The sequence below is a fragment of the Micrasema longulum genome, unplaced genomic scaffold (genome assembly GCF_059751315.1).
Source record: "Micrasema longulum isolate JH-2025_06_02 unplaced genomic scaffold, ASM5975131v1 h1tg002377l, whole genome shotgun sequence".
Taxonomy (NCBI): domain Eukaryota; kingdom Metazoa; phylum Arthropoda; class Insecta; order Trichoptera; family Brachycentridae; genus Micrasema; species Micrasema longulum.
In genome coordinates this window covers 84069-94805 of record NW_028279527.1, presented here as the reverse complement: position 1 = coordinate 94805, position 10737 = coordinate 84069, and the positions used below count along the sequence as shown (strand labels likewise).

Genomic DNA, 10737 nt, shown 5'->3' with positions numbered 1-10737 from the left:
CACATTCATACATCTTCTCATGCACGCACGTCGATTATTCTGACTTTTCACATGACCACTTTCAAGAATTTGTTGTACTTGATCATGCCATGTCTTTCTCGGCCTTCCTCGACCTCTACAATCGGACACATTCGCATCATAAATCTTTTTAGCCGTTCTTTCATCATTCATTCGCTCCACATGACCGAACCATCGCAAAAGACCTTTCTTAATTTTGTCGATAATGCTCAACTCAGCCTTGCATTCTGCTCTAATTTCGACATTAGGGCACCTATCATACATTGTTTTTCCGCACATTCGCCTGAGGGATCGCATTTCAACAGCATTCAGTCTACTTTTGTCCCTTTTTTTCCAACTCCATGCTTCGCTTCCATACATTAGGGTTGGTACCAGAACTCCATTATGAACTGCTAATTTAGCCTCTTGCGATAGACACTTATTTGCTACGACAGACTTTAAGGCACCATTAACTCTGTTACCGGCACTAACCCTCCTTTCAATATCCTTGTCCATATTTCCATCTCTAGTAAACATACTACCCAGATATACAAATATAGTTTACAATGTAAAAACGTCTTTAAATAAATATTGTTATATGTATGTCCCTAAATGAGTTTTTAAAAAAAACTCCTTGGGAATATTATAAAAAATTATGTATAATATGTTTTCAATTTAATAAAAAAAAGATATTACTTCAGTTCATGTGGCCCCCAAATCATCGAGCCACTTTCGAGTCACAAATGACTCGCTGTTAGAAAATGGGAATTATGTTGAGGTGGAGTGGGGTTCGAGCCTCGGACCTCTGACCCGAAAGTCCGCAACACTAGCCACTAGACCACAACCCAATTTCGCTTAGAAGGGATTCGGAAAGGATTCGGTGAAAAATAAAATTCGATAAAAGTCGATATTCATTGTTTTTAATTGTTCCAATGCGAACAAATTAATGTACATTGAGATTCCTTAATAATAAATTAAATCTATATGTTATATATGTACAGCTTATCGTGTGTTTCCCTGTGAATGCATCATTATACAGCGCCCTTTGTGAAGATCACCGCAAGGGCGTTGTGCATTAAATATCCGACATGTCTGGCAGTTACAGAGCGCAAGGACCGTTGGGATTTTGATTCCTTGTTTTCTTTCAATGGGCAATTATCGTAGATTTTTTATTAGCTAATAAATTAATCTAAAAAAATCACAAGCCGATCGGTACTATTTTTATGAAAATCTGTTAAGAAATAAGAGAGATATAAAGGATTAAATTCTAGCCATTTAAATGGTGCCAAAAACAAACAATTCGTGACGTCATCAAGTATGATGTCTTCGGACGTCTATGGATTTTATAGAGTATTGTAGATAGCTTCCTTTTTCTATGCGTCGTTTGTTTACATACGGCGTCCTGTCACTTATCAAACGCTACGAGTTGTGATTTATAATTTTATTTATTAACGGACATTGTCCATGCATACAATTTATAGGGTTTAAATATTACTATTAAAGAATAGTTTAAAACATTTAAAAAAAAAAAAGAAGCATTGACAAACATAAGGGACATCGAGACAAGATCTGGACTGTTTATTTAGTGCTCGTTTAAATCCTTGTAAACTTCAACCAAAAAAGTCCAGATCTTGTCTTGAGTTAACAATACAACAAAGACGAGTCATTGGAGAATTAAGGCCATAGTTTGTTCTATGCTGATCGATGAACAGTACTTCATTGTTCCTCAACCTACGAGTCGGAATATTGAATTTTACTTGTCCCAGTAATGATGGAACATCGATTATACCATTTAGTACGCCGAACATATATATGGAGTCAATATTAGTTCTACGTTTTTGTAGACTAGAAATATTTAACATTGACTCTATTTCAGCGTAAGAATAATTATCTCTCTCTAGTCCAAGCATCCACGCTATTTTTCGAAGCGAGCGATGTTGGACTGATTCAATGTGATTTATGCGATTGACATAGAATGGAGACCAGAGCACTATTCTAGGAGGCATATTCTAGAAGAGGGCGAACAGTCGAGCAATAAAGAGTTTTGATTGTACATCTATATATTTCTTCGATTCTTCCATCTGTTGATTTTTGTGAAGTTAAAGAGCTGAAAACTTTATGTATGCGGGTAAGATTCATCTAATTGAATTATTTCACCTACATACTAGACTAGGCAACGCCTGAAAATTTTACTTTTTCAATTTCCATACTTCTTCATGGACCAGGTGGATTTATCGACAATATTTTGAGTTCGTCCAAATTTTCGTAATATGTTAGTATCCAATATAATCTAGTCCTTATCTACGAAAATTTGGACAAACCGAAAATATTGTTGTTCTTTATTACGCGACCTTCTGAGATATTAAGCGAGTGCGCGGTACGCAGGTTCGCGGGCGGCCTGCCCAAGAAGCCGTGGCGCACAGCCGGTGATCGACCCGCCGACCAGCTACGCAGCTGAAGACATCCAACGTTCAGATACCACAACTGGCAACTCCGACAAAGAACATTTACTGGCACCCATAGAAGTATGAAATCTAGCCTACATTTTTTATATTCATGATTTTTTTAAACCCATTATATATTTAAATTTGGATAATTTATACAGCGCCGTTTTTGTGAAAATCACCTCAAGGGCGCTGTACAATAAATAAATATCCCAGCACGTCTTGCAGCTACAGAGCGCATGGACAATTAGAAATCTAGCCCCTATTTACATTTCTATTTTTTTATTTGACAACGGAGTTTAGAGTTTTAGTGATATTTTAAAAAATGAAATAAAAAACAAATTTATAAAAATAGAAGTTAGATGACAACAAGTCTTGCAGCTACAGAGCGCATGAACGGTAAGGATTCTCGTTTCTCGTCTCCAGTTATGATATATAGGAGCTAGATTACACGTCTTGCAGCTACAGAGCGCATGGACAATAAAAAATCTAGCCCCTATTTACATTTCTATTTTTTTATTTGACAATGGAGTTAAGAGTTTTAGTGATATTTTAAAAAACAAATTTATAAAAATAGAAGTTAGATGACAACAAGTCTCGCAGCTACCGAGCGCACGGACGGTTGGAATTCTAGACCTCATTTACTAAATTTGTATATTTGATAGTTGATAACATTTACCTATTGAAGCTAGATTACTAATCGTCTTGCAGCTACAAAGTGCATGGACGAGTGAAATTCTGGCAACTTAAAATTTTCAATAAATTTACAAAAACAAACATTGAGCATAATAGTAAATTTGTAAAGTGTTTGTGCCAAAAAGTAAACAATAAAAAAACTAAACAGATAAAGCACCGTTTCAACACTATGGATAGCATAACAGATAAAAATATCAGAGGGGTAGTTTTCGTAGATGTTCGGTAGTCACCAGTCACTGCGTTACATGATAAATATTATTACACAATTATGCTCGACTGCTCAGTAATGCTTTAGACATAAATAATGCATTCAAAAAGAGAAACATTTTGAAATATAATTATATTAAAGTACATAGTAATTTAAAAATAAATAATCCCCCTGTGTAAAACTTAAAAAATACATTTTTAAATACTCGTGTACGAATCTCTGTATACATGTTTGGATATAACCCTCTCAGTAGCTCAATCACAAATAACTATCGACGTGATAACAATTTCTCCCCGTGGTTGTTTATCGTATTCGCGATGACAATGCAACATCCGCGAACACCCAATATTAAATGTCAACATATTTCATTTCACCGTTGTAAATATGGAAAATATCCCAAAACCGCTATTTTTATTTATTTATTTATTACGCTGTTCATTGCATTTAGCCGGCGGTCGGCGAGCCGACTGCCAAACGTCAAGGAAATCGGTCGCCATAATAATTGTAATTTAATCACTTTTTTGTATTATTTTTTTTTTATTTATTTAACTTTTTGTACATGATGTTATTTGTACATTGGAGGGCTTATTGCCAAATGGCAATTTCTTCCAACCAACCAATAAAATAAAAGTTTTATTTTTATAATTCAAGTTACAGAACATATTCAATAGAAAAAAAAAATATTAAAAAGTTAAAAATGTATTAGATACTCTTTACTATTTTGCAAATGCAATATATTGAATTATTTTTTATAGTAAACGCCGAATTTTCCCCAGTGAACTGTACTTATTTTTGAGGAAAACAAAAAACAAACCGACACGAGCGTTGACTTAGAGATTACACATGCGTTGACTTATGACTGCGATAACTTAAGCATGTTCATTGTGATCGCTCAAATGAGCATGTTTTTAAGCACGTCGATAGTTATTTGTGATTCAGCTACGGTGTGATCTTTCTAACTAAGGCCGCACATCAGTTTCCCTTGGGGATGTGCTGACTCCTAAAGACATCTCACCAGACCTTCATTATTATCATCGATACACTTTCCGCATCCGGTGATGCATAGGGCACTGCATTTGTAAACCAAATGCGGAGCAGTTCGATCATCAGTCACTGCAGGTAAGGTTATCAGTCTTACGCTTCAGATGCTGGTCCAGGGACAGCGAAATACTGTGAAACAAGACGTGGCACGGCCGAATCGAAATTGGGAGTAATCGACGCGCATGCATGAGAAGATGTACCAATGTAGATGAAGCGAAGTCTGTATGCAGAGGCAGATTAAAGTGGCGTTCTATCCTCTCTGCACACCTCTAAAGGGTAAACAGCGTGATAATTTGTTTGAAGTCGATTCGTTCTGAATCAGAATGAGGAAGATTGGCGGTTTTTAAAAATATTTTTATGTATCAGAATTAGCGGAGATATGCTTTTGTTAAGTTTTGAGATTTTGAAAGCGGGGAAATGTATCACAATACTCTGTCATTGGTTGATTTTGGATAACTAGTCACGCCATTCAAAATACAGAAAAACATCATTTTTACATTTTCCCAGTTTTCCGTACATTATCATTCAAATATTCCTCCAATTAACGTTTTTCATAACCCTGGTTTACGTTGAAATTTTTTCGAAACTCATTTGATCTGTCAAAAGACAACCGCGTTTGCCCAAGATGGTGAATAAAATCGAGGTAAACAAAAAAAGTGCAAATTATCGCCTCAAACTAAATTCAAAGTGGGTGCAGTGTAATTGACCATTTTGTTCAAGTGCCTAATTTTGACATTTTACTAAATAGTGACATGCGGTTGACGCACGTTTAGGAAGAATAAAGTCTTTACATCGATAAATTACGATGCAGAAAGTAAAACAATTTGGCAATAGAAATATTATTTGAAGAGAAGATAGTTTAAACAGTCATCTTAAAAGTGTGCAACAGTTTTGCCGCGATGTAAATGACAGATGAAATTCTGTGGTGCCATACTAAAAAAAGTGATACCATATAAACAAAATTTACCAATATTTAGGGAAAAAATCATTGTATGCATTTTATGCAAATTATTTTTTTTTTTGGTGTTTTTAAGGTTAAGTACCTTCATAAAATGAATTGTGGTATTGATTGAAAAAATACAAAATATTTTTAATGCAATCATAGATAAATATTAACAATCCCCAATTAAGACTGTTTTACTGCGGTTCATTTTTGTCGAAATCATTTTTTTATTTATATCCCTACAGAGATGAGGTAAAATTTTTTCAAATTCAAGATTCAGGATTACGGATATTCGAGCGTTTACAGGGCTTATGACCTGTCATTGGCTGGGTTAAGTGGCCACTTTATGTAGGTACTACAACATTCCCCATTACGCTTATTTAGCGAATATCCACACCAGGTAACATTTTTGGTTTTTGTATATATGCTACGAATCAAGAACCCATCCACAAGCGAGTTGGAAGCGCCATCTATGCATTGATATTGAAGTTAAGTATTTAATTAGCAGATTACTTTATTTTATGTAGTTAAGACTCATCAGCCGAGTTAAATTAAGTACTAGTAAACGCCTGCAGATGACTCTGCAATTTATTTTTACTTATATTTTTACCAGATTTTTTATAACTAGTACTTAATTTAACTCGGCTGATGAGTCTTAACTACATAAAATAAAGTAATCTGCTAATTAAATACTTAACTTCAATATCAATGCATAGATGGCGCTTCCAACTCGCTTGTGGATGGGTTCTTGATTCGTAGCATATATACAAAAACCAAAAATGTTACCTTGTGTGGATATTCGCTAAATAAGCGTAATGGGGAATGTTGTAGTACCTACATAAAGTGGCCACTTAACCCAGCCAATGACAGGTCATGAGCCCTGTAAACGCCCGAATATCCATAATCCTGAATCTTGAATTTGAAAAAATTCTACCTCATCTCTGTAGGGATATAAATAAAAATATATACCTACTCCCGTCTTGGGAGAAAATCCAGATTTGTGTGCAGGTACACGAACCAAAAAATGAAATAATTTTTATTGATTTTTTCATACATTTTGGAGAAACTCGGCCGTACAATAAGATGCTTTAATTTTTACTGCCAGCAAGAAAACATGTTTTATATTCGAAAGATAATTTAAGTCTAATATCGGAGGGCCGTTTTTAGAAAAATTCTTCCATAGAGTTAATTTGCGTAAATTTTTTTATTTATACATAATTTTTATAATACATATAAGTATTTAAAATCTATAAAAATATTTTGCGTGCATCCAATAATTTGCAGACATTCACAGGGCTCGTATCTCAACGTGTTTGAATGATTTTAAATACAGTCGAACTCGGCAATAGCGAGATCTCAGATGCAACGAGGAAACATCGGCCGACATTTTAGTTCATGGTATTCACTGTTATAACGAGCTGCTTCTCGGACGTACTCAACAAAAACATTGTCAAAAATTACACAAAAATCTTCAATTGTTAAAAACATCATTCTCGTAATGAGAACCTATAGAATGACATTTGTCAGAAAAAGTGACAACATAACTTTGTAGTGACGTCTGAGGAGTGATTCATATTGACACACGAAAAATCATTCGTATCTGGCGTGTTAATTAATTTTTTGAATACAATGCTTGGCACATAAATCAACATTGGCGGCCTCCGTGGTGTAGTGGTCAGGACGCTTGATTCACGCACGGAAGGTTCCGGGTTCAATTCCCGGTGAGAACACAAAAATTAAAAATGTGATTTTTCTCAAGCCTGGGTGCTCTGATGTAATTCACCACTGTAATTAGGCCTCCTGGCCTGTTTTGGTGCAAAAAAACATTAATATATCAAATCAGCTTTAAAGCTAATAAAAAAACTCAAATCAACCTAACAAATTACAACAGGGATGGAGAATACCTTAAATAAGGGATATGGAAGTCTAGGCATTTACAGGGCTTATGACCTGTCGTTGGCTGGTTTAAGTGGCCACTTTGCACACTGCGTAGCATTCACCATTTTGCCTATGTTTGAACATCCATATTTTTCAGTTCTTCCATTTGTTGATTCAAGTGAAGTTAAAGAGCTGAAACCTTTATTGTTGCGAAGAGATTCATCAGACTGAATTATTTCTAGAAAACAATTTTTCAATATTTTAACTTCTTCTTGGACCAGTTGATTTCAGTGGTGAAGTCCGGTCTTTTGTCTACGAACATTTGGACAAACTCAAATATTGTAATAAAATAAACCCGATTATTAGCGACGTTCTTACAAGGTTACATCATTTTGCAAAAACGTTAGAGACGGGACAAATTGATCTAATAAAAAAATAAATAATTTGATGTTGTTCATGAAAAAAGTATAAAGGTCTTATTTTTTTGGTAAAAATTGTAATTCAACACACTAAAATAGGCTTGTTTTTGCGTTTTTATATCAATTTTCGGAAACAGAGTTTCATGTTTGCATGGAAAACTGATAAAATCGATTTGATCGGTACACGGTCAGTGCTCAGTATTTCCCCACCACTAGTCACATTAGTTAAATTTTATAGACTATAATGTCGATAAAGCATTGCTCCAATGAGTATTTACTTTTTTTTTTTTTATTTATATCCCTACAGAGATGAGGTAGAATTTTTTCAAATTCAGGATTATGGATATTCGAGCGTTTACAGGGCTTATGACCTGTCATTGGCCGGGTTAAGTGGCCACTTTAAGTAGGTACTACAACATTCCCCATTCCGCTTATTAGCGAATATCCACACAGGTAACATTTTTGATTTTTGTATATATGTTATTAAACGAGAAACCATTCACAAGCGAGTTGGAGCGCCATCTATGTATTGATATTGAAGTTAAGTATTTTTAATTAGCATATTACTTTATTTTATGTATTTAAGACTCTTCCGAGTTAAATTAAGTACTAGTAATCGCCTGCAGATGACTGCAATTTATTTTTACTTATATTTTTTGACCAGATCTTATTACACAATGAATACCTATATAATATATACCTACTCCCCCTTGGGAGAAATCCAGATTTGTGTATGTACAAAATACACGTACCAAAATAATGTTGAGTATTTACTTGTTTGCTTAGTGACAATGTGCAATAGCAATTGTATAAAAAACCCTTGCTCTGATATAACGAGTATCGCTTATGACGAGCAAATTCAATCGGTCCCGTCTTCCTCGCAATGACCGAGTTCCACTGTATACCCATCATTCGGCTGCGTTATCCACGCCCGTCGGAGCGCATCAAAAACGGACGCAAATACGTTTGCTTGCGGAACGGCCGCTCGACGAAAGCCCCGCGTTTGCGTGGACTCGCGGTAATCCCGCCGCGAGGCTTGCTCCACGAACACACGACTTAAAAACAACTTAAATCTAAGAGTTGCACTCGATTCCGTGGCAGAAATGTTGCGTCTGATAAGATTTGATTCGCCGTCCATTTACCATTCTGAAAAAAAAAAAAAAAACATTTTAATACTTATAGTTTGTCCAAATTATTGTAGACTAACTAACTAACTAACTAACCATCATGCCATTTCTCCGGAGGGGTAGGCAGAGAGGATAGAACGCCACACCACTCTGTCCCGGCACACTTCCTTTGCTTCCTTCACATTCATACATCTTCTCATGCACGCACGTCGATTATTCCGACTTTTCACATGACCACTTTCAAGAATTTGTTGTACTCGATCATGCCATGTCTTTCTCGGCCTCCCTCGACTTCTACAACCGGACACATTCGCATCATAAATCTTTTTAGACTTATTTGAGAGAAAGATTTTTTTTAATACGTTAATTGTATATAACATTTAATGTCCTCCTATTGAACGGATTAGATAGGTATATTATTGGACTCACAGATTAAACATCAGAGGTTCGTTCTCCGTTCTCACAACCTAATAGCCATTTTCTAATAACGAACTGTTATAACTCGTTGAAAATGGCCCCAAAATTGAAATATTCTGGAGAAGCATAAAAACGCTCATTTACATATTATATTAAATATATATAAAAACATGAGTGAAAACTATATAAAAAACAGTTACCCCAAAACAGTTTAAAATTAGAATAAAAGTAAAAAAATCTTCATTGAGCACTATTTTTGTCACTTTCAGTTTTTTGAAATGTAAATTGTGCGGTAGGGATTTCCTTAATAGCTGTCGATGTACTAACCTCGATGATTCAGAATTAAAAGTGTATCTTCGTAATCGATCCAAAGAAATCATAACATTCCAACTTTTGAAAAGCTATGTGACCTTGAACACATGTTTTCAACAAAAATAGATTCGTTTAAAAATAAAAAAGATGCATTTGTTTGAATATTAAAATGGATAACTTGTCGCCATCTTTGATATCTGTTTTGTAAATCCAGATGTTTTTTTTATCATTCATTCGCTCCACATGACCGAACCATCGCAAAAGACCTTTCTTAATTTTGTCGATAATGCTCAACTCAGCCTTGCATTCTGCTCTAATTTCGACATTAGGGCACCTATCATACATTGTTTTTCCGCACATTCGCCTGAGGGATCGCATTTCAACAGCATTCAGTCTACTTTCGTCCCTTTTTTTCCAACTCCATGCTTCGCTTCCATACATTAGGGTTGGTACCAGAACTCCATTACGAACTGCTAATTTAGCCTCTTGCGATAGACACTTATTTGCTACGACAGACTTTAAGGCACCATTAACTCTGTTACCGGCACTAACCCTCCTTTCAATATCCTCGTCCATATTTCCATCTCTAGTATCCAGATATACAAATTCTTCGACCTGTTTCAAACTATCTCCATTTACTACAATCTTACATTCAGTCATAGTTACATTTCTTTCAAAGACCACGACGTTCGACTTTTGCACATTCATTAGCAAATCACTCTCCTTGCACACTTCGTAAACCTTTGTAACCGAGGATTGCAGTTCCTCTTCGCTGTCAGCTAGGAGGACTGCGTCGTCGGCGTACAGAAGGCAACTGACAATTAGATTACTCATTTTCGCTCCCACGTCCATACTTTTCAATTCTTTCATACATTTATCCATGTAAATTGTAGACAATTGATAAATAACAACAGAGATGGAGAAGATTTTAGAGAAGAAAATGTACATGTCTCAGTGTTTGCAGGCCCACGTTACACGCTGTGTAACGTTCACCATTCTGCCTATATTTGCGCCTAGCATGTGAAATAGTTCAATCAGATTAATCTCTTTTTTGAATTTTTTTATTATTATTTAATTTTTTTTTTTTTATCAATAAACATAATAATAAAACAGTATGGAAAATAATAAAGCATAATTACATATCAATGAAATACATATTAATATAAAAATAGTAAACAAAAAATCCCACAAAGGCATGGTCTGTTTGTGGGTATACAAAAAAATGCTAATGAATTTTTGCTCCTATAGTAAATAA

The 10737-nt window shown here is 35.1% G+C and overlaps 1 protein-coding gene across 6 annotated transcripts in view; it reads right to left on the bottom strand.

Moving 5' to 3' along the window:
* Nucleotides 1–900: 900 nt before the first annotated feature.
* The window catches only part of LOC148272324 (uncharacterized), a 52176-nt gene continuing 42339 nt past the window's right edge, over nucleotides 901–10737 (bottom strand). For all 6 annotated transcript variants that reach the window (XM_088240194.1, XM_088240192.1, XM_088240196.1 and 3 more), the window contains one exon: nucleotides 901–8772. The gene's annotated coding sequence lies outside the window, so the exon portion shown is untranslated. The remainder of the gene's footprint in view (nucleotides 8773–10737) is intronic.